An 8014-nucleotide genomic window follows, 5' to 3' on the forward strand; every position below is an offset into this window, starting at 1 on the left:
TGAGACTCAAGAACATGACAAGCCAGTAAGAGGCCACAGATAAGATATTATAGAAGCTGTGTAACGTCATGACTCACTACTCACTAAAACCCACCTATAATTGTGCCAGTTAAAGTGCGGCAGTACACTAAATTGCAAAGGATGAGAATGTAATTCAACCTCTACGTCGTATGTAAGTGGCCCTGTTAAATGGTCTAATAGCTATGAGTCCACCTACTAGGGTTCTCACTGACAAGATCTTAGCGTCAGCTTTATTTGCAATTCCAAATTGGCACAGATCATCAAATGACTTCTTGCACCAAATACCACGTGAAGAGAGAGTTAAAGATGTATATTCTACTCTTCTGACGTTGTATTTCCTTATAATGAATCCGGTTAAGATCTTATATTTCCTGATTTTCTCATAATGAACCAGGTCGAGATTCGCCCTTTCTCCAGCGATTACCGTATCGACAACAATAGCTTTGTCGCCAGCTACGATAACCGCATCTGGTTTTCGTTTCCCAAAGGGGGTGTCGAAAACAGGCTCCCTCTCAACCCGGACCTCATCAGGTAACCGGTGGAGCAAGTAGTCAAGGCACGCATCGTGACGTCTAATACGCTCAGTGTGTGTTCTATGGCAGAGCTGGAGCACATGATTCAGCGTTTCCGCATCATTGCATCCCGCTCTGCAGTGCTTGTCACGGACACGACCTCGAGATACTCTAACCCGTAAGGGTATGGCGTTAATTCGGAGCTTGTTCATGTTTATGAAGTCGCTACCGGACACCATGAGGCTGCCATCCGTGATCCAGCGATGTTGCTGAACCACACTGCGCGAGTTGGACAAGGCCTTTCCATCGTTGGAGTTATGCAAGATGTTCGCAAGACGAGTTTTGCATTGCTGTAACGTCCGGATGTCATTACCATGATCATTCAGTCGCCGCTCAACTCTGCTCAGTTCCACCTTAAGGAAGCGCGACACAGGCTCCGGAACCTCTTGATCTTCAAAGATCTTCAGTTTACTAAGCCTGTGAAAACGCTGAAGGGCAACTGTCCAACGATAAGATGATAAGGAAAGACCTCCGTCCAACACGTCACTATGGAAGTATGCATTCGCGACGTCATGAGGCAACATCAGCCAGTCGCAGACTGAGGCACGCACAATCTTGTCAAGTTTATTTAACAAGCTGACAGTTGTATTACCCAGCACCAAGAGATGATATAATGAAGGGATGACAGTAGTTCGCAAGACGTAAAGCCGTTGCTGTGGTTTCAATGGGGCAGCCTTTAAGATCTTCAAGTTCTCTTTCAAAATCCCACAAGGGTCACAATTAAGCTTCCCTGTGGGTGAGAACGGCACACCCAAATACTTCCACTCATCCGATCTCTTGAGGGCTGGAATCCTCTGCCCACGACATAGAAAGGTCTGATTAGCATCAATGACCGTCTTTTTCTCCTTCGGAACAGACTTAAGAGCCATCGTAGCACATTTTGCAGCATTGACTGAGAGTCCACACTCGCTGAGATACTCGTTACATGTATCCAGGAGTCGCTGGAGCCCCGTTGGTGATGAAGCAAATAATACCAGGTCGTCCGCATACGCAAGTGCATTAACAATGACACTCCCCAATCTGCACCCAATTTCCTCCGGGATTTTGGAAAACAGTCGGTCGAGTACCATGTTAAATATAATTGGCGAGAGAGGATCTCCCTGCTTGACACCTTTTTAGGGGATATCAAGTCCGAAGTCCACCCTGCACACTGCAGTCGCGTTTTAGACTTCCTGTACACACCAGCAACATAATTGACCATAGATAGAGGTACCCCAAATGACTTAAGGGTATCAACTATGGCCTGGTGCGACACCGAGTCAAATGCTTTCGCTACATCGATGGATGCCATGAATAATGGTTTGCAATTGAGTCTCGAAAACCTTAGAATTAGTTCAACTAAAAAGATGTTCTCAGAGCAACCGTCCACTGACCTGAAGCCTTTCTGCCTTGGGTCCAGCTTGATGAGTTTATAGAGAGTCATAGTTACTCCCGCCGTTAATAAGCGCTTAAATGAATTTCTTCACGTTGACATTCATTACACTGGGCAGAAATCACATTGTGTCAACACCCGTGAGGGCCATCACAATCCATTGTTTTAATTAGACAGTCGGACCTCCCTGGACCGTGCCAGTTCTGAATTAAACGTTAAATGACGGCCGAAAAGAACTACAACAATGCTTTCACACCATCATAGCCTCATAGCAAGAAAGATCCATGAGAGACCAAGGCACGGTTCCGAGCTCAATTCCTGATTGCTCATTCATTTCGCCCAGGCCCGGCACGTCAGTCAACTCACTTCCCTATCAAGCCCGACACGCCCCGTTTCTCAGAGCCAATCCTGATTCCGAAGTTACGGATCCATTTTGCCGACTTCCCTTACCTTTATTATCCTATCGACTAGAGGCTCTTAACCTTGGAGACCTGCTGCGGATATGGGTACGAACCGGCGCGACACCTCCACGTGTCCCTTTCCTGGATTTTCAAGGTCCGAGAGGAAGATCCGGACACCGCCGCAACTGCGGTGCTCTTCGCATTCCAAACCCTTTCTCCTTGCTAAAAGTTTCCAGGGAACTCGAATGCTTATACAGAAAAGAAAACTCTTTCCGGACTTCCTGTCGATGTCTCCAGATCATTTTGGGTTGCCCCTACGAACACTCTTGCGAGTGTCCGAACTATGTACGGTTCCGCTGCCGGGTTCCGGAATAGAAACCGGATTCCCTTTCGCCCAACAGGTGTGTTGTTTTGTTTAAATATAATTACAACACCATGTTATTATAAGATTTCTCTTAGGGCTTAGGATCGACTGACTCGTGTCCAACTGCTGTTCACACGAAACCCATCTCCACGTCAGTCCTCCAGGGCCTCGCTGGAGTATTTGCTACTACCACCAAGATCTGCACCGATGGCGGCTCCAGGCAGGCTCACGCCCAGACCCTTCTGCGCACACCACCGCGACCCTCCTATTTGTCAAAGCTTCATAACATAATAAATATGTTTCACATGCTATTGACAGTAGAGTATAGGCATAACGCTTCAGCGCCATCCATTTTCAGGGCTAGTTGCTTCGGCAGGTGAGTTGTTACACACTCCTTAGCGGATTCCGACTTCCATGGCCACCGTCCTACTGTCTTAAGCAACCAACGCCTTTTATGGGGTCCCATAAGCGTTAATTTAGGCGCTTTAACTCCACGTTTGGTTCATCCCACAGCGCCAGTTCTGCTTACCAAAAATGGCCCACTTGGCACTTTGATCCGAAATCTCTTGGCTTCATATATTTAAGCAAGCCAGAGATCTCACCCATTTAAAGTTTGAGAATAGGTTGAGATCGTTTCGATCCCAAGGCCTCTAATCATTCGCTTTACCAGATGAGACTCAATAATAATAAATGCCAGCTATCCTGAGGGAAACTTCGGAGGGAACCAGCTACTAGATGGTTCGATTAGTCTTTCGCCCCTATACCCAGTTCAGACGATCGATTTGCACGTCAGAATCGCCACGGACCTCCATCAGGGTTTCCCCTGACTTCATCCTGACCAGGCATAGTTCACCATCTTTCGGGTCCCAACGTGTACGCTTTAGGTACGCCCTTTCTCAATGAGAATAGAACGTCCTGGGAATGCGGGATTACATCGTAACGTAACCCATCTTCCCTCAATTGTCTTAAGACAATCTATACTTTCATTACGCCTTTAGGTTTGAGTTATACAAATATATCCCAATGACTCGCGCACATGTTAGACTCCTTGGTCCGTGTTTCAAGACGGGTCCTGTAAGTACCCAAAGCAGTAGCATCGCTAACCGGTAAATAAGCCAGTTAAAGACATTACCAGCTAACAGCAGACTTTGTCCAGCGACGGCATTAAATCCGCACTACTAAAATAAAGCCATACTTGCGATAAGTCTAACGCAAATAATTGCGGCTCAATACCATATGTATACCGTCAAACAGTTTATCAGGACATCGAAGGTCTTCAATATAAAAAATATCAAAGGCTACCATTCAAGCCATAGATAAACATCCAACGGGTTGCGACGTTTTACTAGAGAAGAAGTGCACGCCGACATACCCAGCAAAAATAATACAAGCAAGTATAATCTAGTGACCACAAGGATTCTATTATCACATCATAGCCTGCATTAATACTGAATAAGCTGACGATGAATCTCCTCATTCGATCTTTTGGGTTTTACAGGTTTACCCCTGAACGGTTTCACGTACTCTTGAACTCTCTTCAAAGTTCTTTTCAACTTTCCCTCACGGTACTTGTTCGCATCGGTCTCGTAACTATATTTAGCCTTAGATGGAGTTTACCACCCACTTAGAGCTGCACTCTCAAGCAACTCGACTCTAAGGAGAGAACCACCCGAATTAATTCCCAGTCACTACGGGCCTGGCACCCTCTATGGGTAAATGGCCCCATTCAAGATGGACTTGGACATGATAATGTACCTCGGGTTAATGATTCCTCCTAAACACTACATCTCCCAGTGGCAGAACCACGGGATTTAGTGCTGGGCTAAATTCCTGTTCACTCGCAGTTACTAAGGAAATCCTTGTTAGTTTCTTTTCCTCCGCTTAATAATATGCTTAAATTCAGCGGGTAGTCTCACTTAATCTGAGGTCGTCAAAATAATATAACGATTTAATGAAAACATTTATCGGTCTGATTTATTTCTATAATTCATAGACTCGATAAACGATTATAATGACTTTTCATTAAATCGAGTATGTATAATAATTTAAAATGACATTGTCTTATTTATATAATCAAAATTATTAGACAATGAAAAACATTCATTTAAAGTTTATACACATTCATCGCTTGTACAATTACAAGTAATTGTAAGCAGTTTTTATATAATAAACGACCCTCAGCCAAGTGTGGTCCGGGAATTGGATCCGTGGACCGCAATGTGCGTTCGAAATGTCGATGTTCATGTGTCCTGCAGTTCACAAGTTGACGCGCAATTAGCTGCGTTCTTCATCGATTTACGAGCCAAGTGATCCACCGTTCAGGATAATCCATCTTTAGAAAATTTATCATTTTCTTTGTTATACACATGTTACATAATTTTATTAAATGACAAAATGTCTTTTACTTTGACACAAAATATAATATAATCAAATTAAAATCGCCATCTGTACATCAAAGATGCATATGGCAATGAAGCCTTGTAAGTATAATCAATTAATTCATGGCGAGTATTCATTTAAAAACCTTGAATTCATATACACACAGTCTTTAACTGTGTATATTATTCTTCGATACGTTACCATGAATTATATATCTAAAAATATTATCAAAAGCACAAAGCAACTCTATAAAATAATCCACAATTGTGAAACTTTATATGCTTTCGCATTTTTAAGTAATATATAATATCATCGTATTATAACAAAATTTGTTATTATAATTAATACGTTAATGATCCTTCCGCAGGTTCACCTACGGAAACCTTGTTACGACTTTTACTTCCTCTAAATAATCAAGTTTGGTCATCTTTCCAACAACATCGGCAATGCCGAAACATTGCCGCGCATCAGTCCGAAGACCTCACTAAATCATTCAATCGGTAGTAGCGACGGGCGGCGTGTACAAAGGGCAGGGACGTAATCAACACGAGCTTATGACTCGTGCTTACTGGGAATTCCTCGTTCATGGGGAATAATTTCAAGCCCCAATCCCTAGCACGAAGGAGGTTCAGCGGGTTACCCGGGCCTTTCGGCCAGGGAAGACACGTTGATTCCTTCAGTGTAGCGCGCTTGCGGCCCAGAACATCTAAGGGCATCACAGACCTGTTATTGCTCAATCTCGTGCGGCTAGAAGCCGCCTGTCCCTCTAAGAAGATAATATTGTACGTCGGTAGTAAAAACTACTTGATCCGAAAACCAAGGGCCTTTCAAGATACCAAAATACGCCTATGTAACAGGCTAGAGTCTCGTTCGTTATCGGAATTAACCAGACAAATCGCTCCACCAACTAAGAACGGCCATGCACCACCACCCACCGAATCAAGAAAGAGCTATCAATCTGTCAATCCTTCAGGTGTCCGGGCCCGGTGAGATTTCCCGTGTTGAGTCAAATTAAGCCGCAGGCTCCACTCCTGGTGGTGCCCTTCCGTCAATTCCTTTAAGTTTCAGCTTTGCAACCATACTTCCCCCGGAACCCAAAAGCTTTGGTTTCCCGGAAGCTGCCGGCCGAGTCATCGGAGGAACATCGGCGGATCGCTAGCTGGCATCGTTTATGGTTAGAACTAGGGCGGTATCTGATCGCCTTCGAACCTCTAACTTTCGTTCTTGATTAATGAAAACATTTTTGGCAAATGCTTTCGCTTCTGTTCGTCTTGCGACGATCCAAGAATTTCACCTCTAACGTCGCAATACGAATGCCCCCATCTGTCCCTATTAATCATTACCTCAGTATTCCGAAAACCAACAAAATAGAACTGAGGTCCTATTCTATTATTCCATGCACACAGTATTCAGGCGAAATAAGCCTGCTTTAAGCACTCTAATTTGTTCAAAGTAAACGTACCGGCCTACCTCGACACTCAATTAAGAGCACCGCGATAGGATTAGTTGGATATAGCCTTTAATAGCTAAATCCACCGGTAGGACGTTTCATAACGTACCAGTTAACACCGCAAAGCGATGAACCAATAGTATGAAACACAAATTCAACTACGAGCTTTTTAACCGCAACAACTTTAATATACGCTATTGGAGCTGGAATTACCGCGGCTGCTAGCACCAGACTTGCCCTCCAATGGATCCTCATTAAAGGATTTAAAGTGTATTCATTCCGATTACGGGGCCTCGCATGAGTCCCGTATCGTTATTTTTCGTCACTACCTCCCCGTGCCGGGAGTGGGTAATTTGCGCGCCTGCTGCCTTCCTTGGATGTGGTAGCCGTTTCTCAGGCTCCCTCTCCGGAATCGAACCCTGATTCCCCGTTACCCGTTACAACCATGATAGGCATAGAACCTACCATCGACAGTTGATAAGGCAGACATTTGAAAGATCTGTCGTCGGCACTAAGGCCATACGATCAGCAAAAAGTTATTCAGAGTCACCATAATTAATAATGGACGAGCCACCGATTGGTTTTGATCTAATAAAAGCATTCCTTCCATCTCTGGTCGGAACTCTGGTTTGCATGTATTAGCTCTAGAATTACCACAGTTATCCAAGTAAATGTGGGTACGATCTAAGGAACCATAACTGATTTAATGAGCCATTCGCGGTTTCACCTTAATATGGCGTGTACTAAGACATGCATGGCTTAATCTTTGAGACAAGCATATGACTACTGGCAGGATCAACCAGGGAGCTTCGTTCATGTTTTATTAAATAAAACATTTAGAAATCTATTTTTTACACTAATACAAACATGTTAAGCTTCCATCATATAATGTCCGACAAACAGTTGTAAAAGCGGTGTTGATTTGAAACATAAGTTTCTAACAACACTTTAAATTTGTTGATAATAAGTATTTATTCACGTATAAGTGAAACAACATATTCAAACATCCTCTCTGATTTTGAAAAACTTCAACTCTCGCTAGATATTAATTCTAAATGACATGGTTATTATTTACACGTAAACATGCTTTTATTATTACAATTATAATATTCTTGCTCGGAAACAAGTGAGTCGATAACTCAGTATTGAATAAATGTATTCTTCATACATGAAGATATACACATTAATAAACGCCGAAGCGATTACCACATAAGAGTCATTCAGTCATAGACATCGACCCGTGGGTGTGTTGCGTTCAAATATACTAACTGGCTTGAGACACTACCATGTCTCTAAAATTAATATATTCTCTGCAGTCGAGCAGCATATATTATAGTATCCGAACAAAAACAGCTTCGCTGTAAAAGAAGTGCACCGAGTCCACGTTCATTTAATGCAACTCAAGACAAAAACTATAAAATGTTAAATTTACCAACAGATTTTTAAGCTTTACAA

At 43.2% G+C, this 8014-nt stretch overlaps 2 non-coding genes and 1 pseudogene across 2 annotated transcripts; all 3 read right to left on the minus strand.

The window, feature by feature from the left end:
• Positions 1-4660, minus strand: part of LOC141532443 (large subunit ribosomal RNA) — a 6325-nt pseudogene extending 1665 nt beyond the window's left edge.
• A 241-nt stretch (positions 4661-4901) lies between these two features.
• Positions 4902-5056, minus strand: LOC141532445 (5.8S ribosomal RNA). Its single transcript, XR_012480091.1, has one exon. It is a non-coding gene; the product is annotated as a 5.8S ribosomal RNA (ribosomal RNA).
• A 403-nt stretch (positions 5057-5459) lies between these two features.
• LOC141532447 (small subunit ribosomal RNA) lies at positions 5460-7365 on the minus strand. Its single transcript, XR_012480093.1, has one exon. It is a non-coding gene; the product is annotated as a small subunit ribosomal RNA (ribosomal RNA).
• Between the last annotated feature and the right edge of the window lie 649 nt (positions 7366-8014).

This window comes from Cotesia typhae, unplaced genomic scaffold (genome assembly GCF_013202065.1).
Source record: "Cotesia typhae breed Kobodo isofemale line unplaced genomic scaffold, CoteBio_Ctyphae contig_59, whole genome shotgun sequence".
Lineage (NCBI taxonomy): Eukaryota > Metazoa > Arthropoda > Insecta > Hymenoptera > Braconidae > Cotesia > Cotesia typhae.